Genomic DNA, 13,124 nt, shown 5'->3' with positions numbered 1-13,124 from the left:
ATGTGCCGGGAATCGAACCCGGGACTCATGGACGAACGGCCAGCACGCTAACCATTTAGGCATGGAGCCAGAGGTGGTGCAGCTCTTTTCAGGCACATCCCCAATGGAGGTGAGCTGCATGTACCATTTTAACTACATCCCAGCAATCCTGCCATTCTTAAATCTCCGGCAGTGCCGAGAATCAAACCCGTGCCTTCGATGACGGCAGCTAATAGCATTAACCGTTACGCTACGGAGGAGACAACTGGGTGATGATTACATTTTTATCGAGAAAGCTCGCATAGCTGTGAATATTCCGTTGGTTGCCACTTATCACGACAGCAATTCTGCACCGATTTTGCCCTCCCAATTTTATCTTTCGGATATATAAATAATATGTTCCCTTTAGATGAGTGACTTTTACAATTCAGAGCGACGCAATAATCCTTATAACTTCAATCTCATTGCTCTGGATAACATCCGGACGCTATAAAGTAGAGAGCTCTATTGTCTCAAAATGGCCGCTGAAGCAAGGAATTCTGAGAGCGTGACCAGACCTGTGTATATAGACCAACTCTGTCTTCGCACTCTATTCGCATTAATAATTACATTAAACAATTATACCGGTACACCTGGGGATGCAATACGTTTATAAAAATGACAAGAATGAGGTTGTAACCTGTCGTAGCTCCCTTTCGTTTTAAGGATTTACGTCATAAATGCTCATTTAAATCCACCGTGCCGCACCGGGCTCGATAGTTGCAGTCGCTTAAGTGCGGCCAGTATCCAGTATTCGGGAGATAGTAGGTTCGAACCCTACTGTCGGCAGCCCTGAAGATGGTTTTCCGTGGTTTCCTATTTTCACACCAGGCAAATGCTGGAGCTGTACCTTAATTAAGGCCACGGACGCTTCCATCCCATTCATAGGCCTTTCCTGTCCCATCGTCGCCATAAGACCTATGTGTGTCAGTGCGACGTAAAGCAAATAGCAAAAAATAAATCCACCGTTTTCATTGTAATTTACGCTTAACCAACACAGCCAAGCAGGGCCTACTCGTATGTCACTGTATGAAGATTCTCCTTGTCCTTTTCGAACTACCCTACAATCAGATGATAGTGATGGCCTCGCGCCGCAACATGGAAAAGTGGCGCTATTCGCACTCTATGCTAAGCTTTTGGCTAACGGTCTTTAATTTTGCACCAGTGGTTCTATAATGCGTATTTATCAACATTTTTCTTCATTGAATGGCCATGCCTCCTTGCTTATGTGACCACTGAAAACATGGCAGACGTACGTTCAATTAGCTTCAACGTTATTCTACGGTAGCTCGTCGATCTAGACCTGGCTAGAATGTAACTATGATAGTGCCATCAGTTGAATTCTGAACCAAGGTCTATATAAAGGTATATAGCGTGATGTGGTATATACAGGGTGAAGCGTAATTAGCGCACTCGGGCGTCGCAGCGCGACTCCTCACATGCCAGCAATAAAAAAATGTCTCTTACAAAATTTCGTCTTGCGAGTATATCCGGTAGAAAACGGACGTTAAAGAGTAGCAATCTGGCAACACTGTAACCATATGTAGGGTAACTACCGCTGTCAGCACGTCCACCCCGTGCTGTACTGTTGGTGCAGTAGGTAGAGTTTTTGGTTGGCATGCAGGAGGTCGATGGTTCGATCCTGGGTTGAGGCGCATTTTTTATTTGCTAATTTCCATCTGACATTACCTACTGTGATACAGTAAGACACCGTTTCTGAGGTCACATGTATCCTACATTTACAACATAATAATAATACATTGAGATACGTACTAAACAGCATGCGGTTACCAGACGCAACTCGCAATGTTGAAAGGCAGAATTATTGGGACCATGGTGATAACACATACAAATTGTAACCGAGTTTGGACATTATTCGCAGAGCACGTTGCTAGGCCTACTGGTAACGTAAGGCCCTAACGAAATGTAATGGACCTGAACGAGGCAAGAATAATAGTTGGTACTAATCTATGGGACCATTGGAGGAGGGTACAAAGAAAACAGGTTTCACATGTAGTAGATGAAGTGGTGCGAATAAATTCACGCCCACGACGTGGAAAGGGCGCCTTTCAAAGCTAACCAATGAAAACGATTGTTCGTCCATTTCTAGGATCGTAGTATGTAAGTGCAAATGGTTTCTAGAGGACCCACTGCAATCGCTGTTGACGATTAAGATGCCAGATATCATACCACCTGGACTACATTTACGAAATAAAAAACATACGCCTCAACCCAGGATCGACCACTCGACCTCCTGCATGCTAACCCAAAACTCTGTACCAACTGTACAATACGCGGAACGTCTGCTGACAGAGGTAGTTACCCTACATGTGGTTACAGTGTTGCCAGATTGCTAATCTTCAACGTCGTTTTTCTGCCGGATATACTCGCAAGATGAAATTTTGTAAGAGACATTTTTTTATTGCTGGCATGTGAGGAGTCGCGCTGCGACGCCCGAGTGCGCGAATTACGCTTCACCCTGTATAAATTGTTCAGAATGAACTACGGTATTGCCATCTCCTGTCAGTTATTGTAACTGAAGCTGCTTTTTGAGCCGAGAAGGAGCTTCGTCCAAATATTGAAAAAATCATATTTAAGTGATAATTATCAGCGAAAAACGCAGTGATACGGAATGTAGAGATGTTTATCTTTAATTTAAAGCAAACAACTTGAAAATTGGTCCAGTAAAATTTGTTGACGGATTGTCAACAGGAATAGCATTATGCGCATGTTAATTTCGCAATATAGAATACTAATAATAGTTGAAATAAAGAAAACAATAGTGTTGGCACATATACATATAAGTACCTTTCATCTAAATCACATTCTATAAGAAATAGTCCAGTAGAGAGTTGTTTTGGACTGCGAAAGAAATCGCCTTGAATTTCAAATATATGGATATTTGGTGTTGACTAACCGAATTATGCATAATTTTCACAATAATATTTTGTGAATAGATTCTCGCTGTTTTCACTAAGGTATAAATTTCAGAATGCTGTTTCTTTAAATAATACTAACAGTGAAATGAAGGGAGGTTTCCGTAGTTAGAAGTAGCTCATTTTTATTAAGGGTCTATTGCATTCTTGGGATAATTGATGTGACTTTTAGGCCTAATTGTGCCTGAGTGAGGGGTTAAATTTCCTCTTTTGTATTGTTTGCAAATTTATCTTTGATTAACATTATCTTCATATACACTGTACCGGTTGGTTCACCTCTACGCCGCACATTTGAATTTTCCGCCTTTAAGTACTCCTCTACAGGAGAAACTCTGAACTTTAACAACTGTATCAACTTATAAGTTTCCTCAGAAGATGTCTCTACCGTAAATTTTGTGATTACGAAGTTGTCAGTACTGTGTGGAGTTCAACTTGTTTTGTTTTCTATTGATCAAGAAGTGTGGACATTCTCTGATAGATGTCTCTTCAAAAAACTATGACCATGCACCCTGGTGCGAAGTGGAAAAACTTTATTTGAAGAAATTTTGTATTCATAAGTTTGTTCTTTACTAAATTTCGTTCTTTCATTTGTGGGTTGGCAATATAAATCTTTTCTTTCCGCCAGTTTTGAAGTTAGCCAATCAATTATTTCTGTAATTAATTTTTGACCAATCGTGTATTTCTTCTCCAATTTTGAGGTGTAACTTGTAGACAGCCAATAAACGACTGTGGGTGTGTCCTAATTATTCATGAAAGGTCTCGAATCTTCCCCGAGAGTATAAAAACTGCTGATTTTCCTGTCTCTCGGCCACTCGAACAACATCTAGCCTAGTGTATGGAAGTGTAGCAGGAGGCGAGAAGCGCCTCTTTCATCCGGCAGCAGTTCTTCTACAAGGTAATGGCCACTTAACATCTTTATTTCTCGCTAGCTCAGCAGTCTAAACCGCGCGGAAGGTCCGAAACCTTGTCAATGTAACCTACCTGTCTAAAAATGTAACTTAGTGCCGGCTTATGTAAAATTTTCTTATTACTTTAACTGTAAAACGGGGATAGAGAGTCCTTTACCCTCTTGAGCTCCCCTTCATTTTTGGTTTGAGGTGACTACGTTTTGTAACTGTTTCTTCTCTTCTGTAATGTCTTAAAGTTTTCTCATACGAGTCACCTCCCTAGTTTGGGAATAGCCCCTGTATCATCGGCCTAGTGCCTCTTAGGTTTTAATATGTGTATTTAGGAGTGCAAAGTCTCGCCTCCTTTCATTTTGTTGTCGGGCCATTTATTTAACCTAGTATTTTTCGGCTAAGGCCCTGTAGGCTAGGTACGAGATACCCCTGTTTAATTCTTGTAAGTTGTGCCTGGATGGCAAGTGATTGCGATGTATGGTATTGCCTTTAGTAGGCTTGAAAAACTGAGAACGGGTCAGCTCTTTCTGATGTGGTAAAAGTGCCTCTAGGAGACCCGTTATGATTTTTGGAGTTAATGCTCTTTGAATGAAGGGGTTTTCTGCCCTTTGATCAAGTGTGTACCTTGGAAATGTTGGGCTAGTAGCTCAAGGGTTGTGTAATTGGGGGCTCGAAGCCCAGAACTTGTAAAGATCTCGAAACTCGGGCTTTCGTTTGTAAAATTATACCCTGTACCTGATTAGTGGATAGTGGTTGAGTTGTTGTTATTTGTTTAAATTCTATGTGAATTTTTTTAAGTTTTTCTACTTGTGAAAATATAACCTTTTATTGAAATTTTAATTAATCTTTCGGCCTTGTAGTTAGACCCATTCCAGCCCGCACCTTCTGTCACCTCTGCCTTCCACGGGTAACCCCGTAACATACACATTTATAATAAGCCATGTACTTCTCTTCCCACTTTTGAAGTTCATAATTTATCCGAGCACATAACAAGGAAAATATCACCTTTTTAAATTCTACAGCGTCGTCGATCCTTTAGTTCATTCTCATTGTTCCCACATGTCAGTCACATTCGCTACTGCTCTCACGGACAATAGCATTAACGTTGATTCAACAAGGAAGAGATGTGAATTCAATTTATCCATGGCCATCTAGAGTAGACGAGTTCTTATTTTCCGTGTCGGCATATTATTATATTAACTTTTACAAGGTTTTGAATTCATTTCCAATATGTAACATTTAAAAATTAATAATATTAGGTTATTGTGAAGTAAAGGGGCGTGATTTACTAGTGACGTTATCACTATCTCCTCACTAAGCCCAATTTGATGAAAATCTTAGCCAAGGCATGTAGACATTTTAAACTGAAGAGTTACTTCCCTGTAGTTTGGATCGCATGCAAAAATATGGTGGTCTCTGTTGTAAACACGATAAGGTTTACAAGAACACAACTTATTTATTTGCTTCACATAGAAATTTACAGGAATAAACATAAAATTGTCTTGAAGCAAAGTCTTGAAGCTTGAGAGAGTTTCTGTTTCTATACACTATGTACACTTTGAATGTATTTACACTAGCTTCTATCTTGAAAAGATAGTTCGTAGGAATGTTCAGTTCGTGATAGTTGAAAACTATCAGTTTCACTAGCATTGATTAGCTAATAGAGTTCCTTCTAACTTGAAGTGTCTGAGTTCATGAGCTTTCACTGAATGACAGCTATGTTCACAATTAGAGAATCTAATGTGTGTGTCGGAGCCTGAGTGAGATTGGGGATGTGTAGAGTACAGCATCGGGGCTCGACTGGAATGAAGGAACGTGAAATTGGAGCAGTGACCTGAGGTGAAACCTCATACTACTAGAATTCCGTCCACCTGGTCGAGACACATTTTTAAGAGGAGTAGCCTCCGTGTTCGACGTACAGTGTATTCTGGAGCAGGACACTGGGGAGAATCCTAGTGAGTGACAGACAGGGAGCTCCTTTTATACTGCACTCGACGAAACAGACACGCGCACTGAAGGCTGCGCGTCGAGTCTCGAACTATCCACGCTTGCGTGCGTGCGGCTGGCTGGCGCTGAGCGGAGAGAGCGGAGGACATACAACACCCTCCCCTCCTAAATACGCCGATACGGCGTGAAGCGGCGGCGGCGCTGGCGGCGGCTACGATGTTGGGCAGGAGCGTCTGACGTCTCTGTTGTATTGTCCGGAGCTGTGACTGGGTGGAGTGGCGCTGCATCGTCCTGAAAGGAACCCATGGTTATTAAATGGTCTAAAGCTCGTTCAGCAATAGATTTATCTGGCTTAACAAGAGAATCAATAGCCGGATATGGACGGTAGCGCAGGCGTATCTGGTCCTGGTGGCGGCAAATGTTTTTCTCAGCAGTCTGAATCTCGTAGAGACGATGGCCCAATGATCTGCGGATGACACCAGGTAACCAGAGCGGGTTTGACTTGAATGTCCTGATGTAGACTCTGTCGTTGACGGTGAACTTTGTTGGCGATGTCTTAGGCTGGGCCGGAAGAGGCTGCAACAGAGAAAGTAAAGTTCTGTGAGGTCGTCCATGAAGCTTTTGTGCGGGAGTGACATTATCAGCGCCGGGCAGAGTTATGTAGTTGCTTAAGAGTTGTAGCAATGCTTGGTCTTTAGTTAAGTCTGAAGAGACAGCTTTTTTCATACTTTTCTTAAAAGTTTGTACAAAGCGTTCAGCTTCACCATTAGAATGAGGGTGAAAAGGCGGTGCTAGGATATGGCGAATTCCATTATATGTACAGAAGTTCTTAAAAGTAGTAGCTGTAAATTGCGGTCCATTGTCAGAAATTAGGACTTGAGGTAAGCCTTCAGTTGTAAATATTTTCTGAAGAGCACGAATGGTAGCTTCTGTAGTACTAGTTGAATGCGTATCCACTACATAGGGAAAGTTCGATAGAGAATCTATGACGATGAGCCACATGGAATTGAGGAAATGACCTGCGAAATCGATGTGAACTCGTTCCCATGGAGAAGTAGCAGGAGGCCATGAAGCTAGATCAGAAGACGGGGCGTTCTGATTAATTTGACATTGTTCACAATGGTGGATGAGCTTTTCGATGGTGGCATCAATACCAGGCCAGTAGCAGTGTTGACGTGCCAGTTGCTTAGTGCGGGATATACCCCAATGACTTTGGTGTAACAAGTCGAGAACATGTGTCTGAAGACTAGGTGGGATAACCACTCGGAAGGTGGTGCCGGTTTCGAGGAGTATAACTCCGGTACGAGTCGTAAGACGATGCTGAATACGATGATAAGGCGCAAGGTGGGCCGGAAGTTTGTTCTGAAGGGGCCAACCATTGCGGATGTAAGTACGTACCGTGGCAAGTGTACTGTCCTTATCCGTAGCTTTAGCAAGGCAGGTAGCGTCAATAGGAAAGGTGGGTACGGTGTCTTCGAGTTCTATGTCTAACTGAAGACATGCGGATTCTTGAGAATCGAAGGCGGTATCAGGACCGACTGGTAAGCGAGAGAGGGCATCAGCATTACAATGCTGGGATGTGGCACGATAGGCGATCTGATAGGAATAATCAGAAAGGAACATGGACCATCTTTGAAGCTTTCTGAGGGAATGCTCAGGGATCTTATTACTAGGATGGAATAAGTGTACTAGAGGCTTGTGATCAGTAATGATCAGGAAATGGTTGCCATAGAGATATTCATTGAAACGGCGAATACCAAAGATGATTGCTAAAGCTTCTTTTTCTATCTGGGAGTACCGACGTTGATGCTCATTAAGTGTCTTCGAAGCAAAGGCCATGGGGCGTTCTTGTCCGTGACGATCCTTCTGGGAGAGAACGGCGCCGACGCCGTAATCTGATGCGTCAGTAGCTAGCATGATGAGCTTGCCAGGCTGAAAATGAGTGAGTTTAACAGCTTGAACAAGGGCTTTGTTGATCGTTTGCCAGGCCTGTTGGCATTACGGAGACCACTGAAATTTAACACCTTTTTTGCGTAAGGCGTTTAATGGAGCTGCATCTGAAGCGAAGCGGGGAATGAACTTGTTATAGTAGTTCGCTTTGCCTAGGAAGAATTGGAGCTGCTTGATGTTCTGTGGTACAGGCATGTTTACAATTGCCGAGACATTCCGTTCACTAGGTTGAATGCCGTTTCTATCAAGGATGTGTCCCAGGTAGTGAACTTGCGGCTGAAAGAAAGTGCATTTAGCGAGATTCGCTCGTAGGCCATTGTCTTTCAACTTCGTGAGAAGGAGGCGCAGATTATGGAGATGTTCTTGGTGATCTTTGCCGGTCACAATAATATCATCAAGGTAGTTAGCACAACCGGGAATGGAGGCGGTGAGTTGAGCTAAATAGCGCTGAAAAATAGCCGCTGAGGAAGAGACGCCGAACGGGAGACGCTGGAGATGGAGCAGTCCGATAGGAGTGTTGAGTGTGAGAAATTGCTTGGATTCTTCGTCTAAAAGTAGCTGTAGATAGGCTTCTTTAAGATCCACTCTAGAGAAGAATTGTCCACCAGCTAGACGACGGAATAAGTCCTCTGGACGGGGAATTGGAAATACATCTGTGTCAATTTGTGAGTTGATCGTAGATCGGAAATCACCACAAAGTCGTACATTGCCATCAGGTTTCTTGATTACAACTAGTGGAGTGGCCCATTGACTTGAATTGACTGGTACCACTATTCCATCTTCTACCCATCTTTCTAACTCCTTAGTGACCTGGTCTTGAAGTGCCAGGGGTACTGGACGTGCTTTGAAAAAGCGCGGCTTAGCTCCTGATTTCAGCTGTATGTGAGCTGTATAGTTTTTTGCGCTTCCAAGCGTAGAGTCGAAGACTTCAGGAAACTCTTCGAGGAGAGCCGTAATATCAGAATTAGGTTGCAAAGTAGAGACTACGTTGACGTTGTCATGAATCTGGAAGCCGAATAAATTAAAGAGATCCATGCCCATAATGTTCGATGCGGTGTAGTTGTTGACTACGAGTAGTGGAATGACCTTCTGAATTCCTTTATAACTGGCTGGAAGCGTGATTTGGCCTTTAATGTCAATCTTCTGTTTGTTAAGTGTAACAAGCTGGATGTCAGCTGGAGAGCATGAAGGTGAACCTAAGTCGTGATATGTAGCCAGGTTAATGATAGAGACAGGTGATCCAGTGTCTAACTGAAAATCGATAGAGCGATCAGAGAATGATAGAGGAACGATGATCTTGTGAGAATTCTTGGTAGGAAGAATAAGATTTATCTGATCAACTTCCATGTCCTGTCGGGGCTGTATACGCTTCGGGCGCGCTGCAGGAGTCTTAGCAGGGCGGAGAGAACTCTGACATACAGTCTTGATGTGTCCTACTTTATTACATCTTTCACAAGTGGCTTTGAAAAAAACGACAGGCTCGACGTTCATGATGTTTGAAACATCCTCTGCAGGAAGGCAGGAGTTGCGACTTGCTTTTAGAAGTGGGCTTCCTTGTAGAAGAACGAGAGGGAACCGGGCGAGAATGCTCGGCAGAGAGCGACTTGGCTGCGCGGTTCAAGGTAGCGGATGACTGGCGGGCTGGGGTAGAGACTTGAGCGACTTCGTGTTTAGAAGCTATTTCTGCGGCAGTTTTGGTAGTAAGTTCGTATACCGTAGCAATACGCTGGACGTCTTCTAAAGAAAGGTTACTCTTCTTGACAGCGTCAAAACGAATTTTGTCCTCAGGAGTATGCATAATGACCATATCCCGAATGAGGGAATCGGTATAGGGCGTACCACAACCGTCCTTGGAACATATGAACTGGCAGGGTTTAGCTAGACCTCTTAATTCTGCTATCCACTCAACATGAGTCTGATGCGGTTGCTTCCTGCTCTGAAAAAATTTGTAGCGAGCGGCCACTATGTGTGGGGCTTTAGCATAGTGTTCAGTGATACGGGCCAAGAGCTGTGCGAACGGCACTTCAGAGAGTTGCGCCTCTGGACTTAATGTTTGTAGTAATTCGCACGTAGCATTGCCAACCGAACTGAGAAACAGTGCACGTTGGCGCTTGTCATCCGTGACGGAATGGCATATAAAATGCTGCTGTAGGCGGGCGAAATAGACTGACCATTCTTCCTTAGCCGGATCAAAAGCAATGAACGGAGGAATTGCTGAGGGCTGTGTAGAAACAGAAAGAGCTTGAATAGCTGTGAGCAATGCTGCTTGTTGTTGCTGTATGAATTGCTGTTGTTGCTGTTGGAGAGCTTGCAATAGGGCAGCTAGCTGCTCGGCTGTAGCCATGTTGAGATGCGTGAGAGAAAAGAACTTGTGTAGCAGCGTGTACTGAGCTGGCGTGAGGTGAGACCTTGACCGGAACAGCTGGGAGTGTGTGAGAGAGCAAGCAAGCTGAAGCGTGCCTGACAGGTGCTGCGAGCGAGAGATAGAGCCTTGGAATGTAGGCTGCCTGTCCGTAGTCGAAGGAGGCTGCACTGTAGAAAAGGCTAACTGCTGGTAGAGTCCGTACAGGTTCCAATGTGGAGTGGTGATAGTTACGGAGTATAGTGTCACTTTGCCAATGAGTTGACGATACACTGTAGGAGCTTGTTTCCTTGTCGCGAATGAGTTGACGAAAGAATGTAAGCAGTTTTGTACCTCGTTGCGAAAGAGTGGGCGACACACTGACCACTGTTGTACTTCGTCGCCAATGTGTAGGTGACAGATTGCGCACAGTTTTGTACCTCGTCGCGAATGAGTTGGTGGCAGATAGCACGTAGTTTTTTACCTCGTCGCCAATGAGTTGTGTTGTAAACAGGATAAGGTTTACAAGAACACAACTTATTTATTTGCTTCACATAGAAATTTACAGGAATAAACATAAAATTGTCTTGAAGCAAAGTAGATAATTAAGCTTGAGAGAGTTTCTGTTTCTATACACTATGTACACTTTGAATGTATTTACACTAGCTTCTATCTTGAAAAGATAGTTCGTAGGAATGTTCAGTTCGTGATAGTTGAAAACTATCAGTTTCACTAATTAGCTAATAGCTAATAGCTATTAGCTAATAGAGTTCCTTCTAACTTGAAGTGTCCGAGTTCATGAGCTTGCACTGAATGACAGCTATGTTCACAATTAGAGAATCTAATGTGTGTGTCGGAGCCTGAGTGAGATTGGGGATGTGTAGAGCACAGCATCGGGGCTCGACTGGAATGAAGGAACGGGAAATTGGAGCAGTGACCTGAGGTGAAACCTCATACTACCAGAATTCCGTCCACCTGGTCGAGACACATTTTTAAGACGACTAGCCTCCGTGTTCGACGTACAGTGTATTCTGGAGCAAGACACTGGGGAGAATCCTAGTGAGTGACAGACAGGGAGCTCCTTTTATACTGCACTCGACGAAACAGACACGCGCACTGAAGGCTGCGCGTCGAGTCTCGAACTATCCACGCTTGCGTGCGTGCGGCTGGCTGGCGCTGAGCGGAGAGAGCGGAGGACATAGAACAGTCTCCTTGTTTCAGTACCAATTAGAATAATGACAACGATACTAACAGTTACGTAAAATTGGAAGCTTGACGAAGAGTGAATTGTCTCCCCCTTCTGCTAGCTACATTTATAACAGTTACACGTTCCCTTCGCTCAACCAGTAGTTACGAGACAAGTACCGAAGCATTGCTAAGTTCTTGGAAATAATTATCGAAGTTAACTGTATTTTACGCCTATTTTGAATAAAGAAGACCGAAACAATGTGAAACAAGTTACGAAGTTAGGGTGCAACCAACTATCATTTGGGACGTTCGTAGAATTGTGTCTTGTTACTGTTGATGTTTTTATTGTTGTTGTTAGTGTGTGAGCACGAATATTTATGTGTTATTACGAGCTGTGTGGAATAGAACAGTTTTCTTTATACATTTTCTTGTGAAGTGTGTAATAATGAGGCAATTAATGCTGGCACCAATGCTGTATTATATTATTGTGATATGCGCTCGAGAGACAGTTTACATGACATTGTGATGTTGATAGTGCCCATCCATAGGTCGTAATGCGAGTTTTGCGTGGAACTCTTCTTAATCATCTCGTTTATCACACGTTGTGATAGATCCTTCATTCGTTTTCTTTATGTGTGTTGTGTGATGCCTTCCTTCGTATTTATGCATTTACATGAACCCTATCAGTTACGTTAGGTCAATTTAGGCAGGTAATTTTATCACCGTCCGCCTCTGTGGTGTAGTGGTTAGCGCGATTAGCTGCCACCCCCGGAGGTCCGGGTTCGATTCCCGGCTCTGCCACGAAATTTGAAAAGTGGTACGAGGGCTGGAACGGGGTCCACTCAGCCTCGGGAGGTCAACTGAGTAGAGGTGGGTTCGATTCCCACCTCAGCCATCCTCGAAGTGGTTTTCCGTGGTTTCCCACTTCTCCTCCAGGCGAATGCCGGGATGGTACCTAACTTAAGGCCACGGCCGTTTCCTTCCCTCTTCCTTGCCTATTCCTTCCAATCTTCCCATCCCTCCACAAGGTCCCTGTTCAGCATAGCAGGTGAGGCCGCCTGGGCGAGGTACTGGTCATTCTCCCCAGTTGTATCCCCCAACCAAGAGTCTGAAGCTCCGGGACTCTGCCCTTGAGCCGGTAGAGGTGGGATCCCTCGCTGAGTCCGAGGGAAAAGCCGAACCTGGAGGGTAAACAGATGATGATGATGATGAATTTTATCACCTAATCAGGAAATCATCAGCTGGTAAAATTAGATTATTTTTATTATTGAATGATGTGTTATGCTACAGTGTTAGATGAAATAACAAAATTTACAAATTGTTATACGGGTTCTGGCTGATGTATTATGCTACAGTGATAGAGGAATTTAGATGATTTTGGGTGATTTATGATAGAGTGATTGTGTATTTTACTTTGGTAACCTTATCATTCGCATGTCAGAGATAGTTAGGTTGATTTAACCTAACAAGAAATAGTGACTTCTAAATACATTTAGATGTTAATTTTGAATATTCCACTGGTAAAATTTCATTGTTTAGGATAATTTTGGTAAAATTCATAGTACATTTTGGCTCAATGGCAGTTGTTCAGTGTGTTTCGTTCGTGTCATTTATTTTATTGCTTGTGGTTCTTGTTTCGTTGTTAGACCAGGCTTTATTTTTCATGCTATAAATTCGGTTTTATGTCTATAGAGTTTGTATTCTGTAAACCAGCTTTTACATTTCGGAGAACAATATTAACCTAACCAGCATGTTCTGAAAAATAAAATTTGGAAGGTTAAAATATTAACTTAGTTTTCAAGAATAATATTATTGCACAATTTCAGATTTTAATCTAATTTAACT

The sequence above is a fragment of the Anabrus simplex genome, chromosome 7 (assembly GCF_040414725.1).
Source record: "Anabrus simplex isolate iqAnaSimp1 chromosome 7, ASM4041472v1, whole genome shotgun sequence".
Lineage (NCBI taxonomy): Eukaryota > Metazoa > Arthropoda > Insecta > Orthoptera > Tettigoniidae > Anabrus > Anabrus simplex.
The sequence above is the reverse complement of the archived record's forward strand: the minus strand, read 5'-3'. Positions refer to the sequence as shown.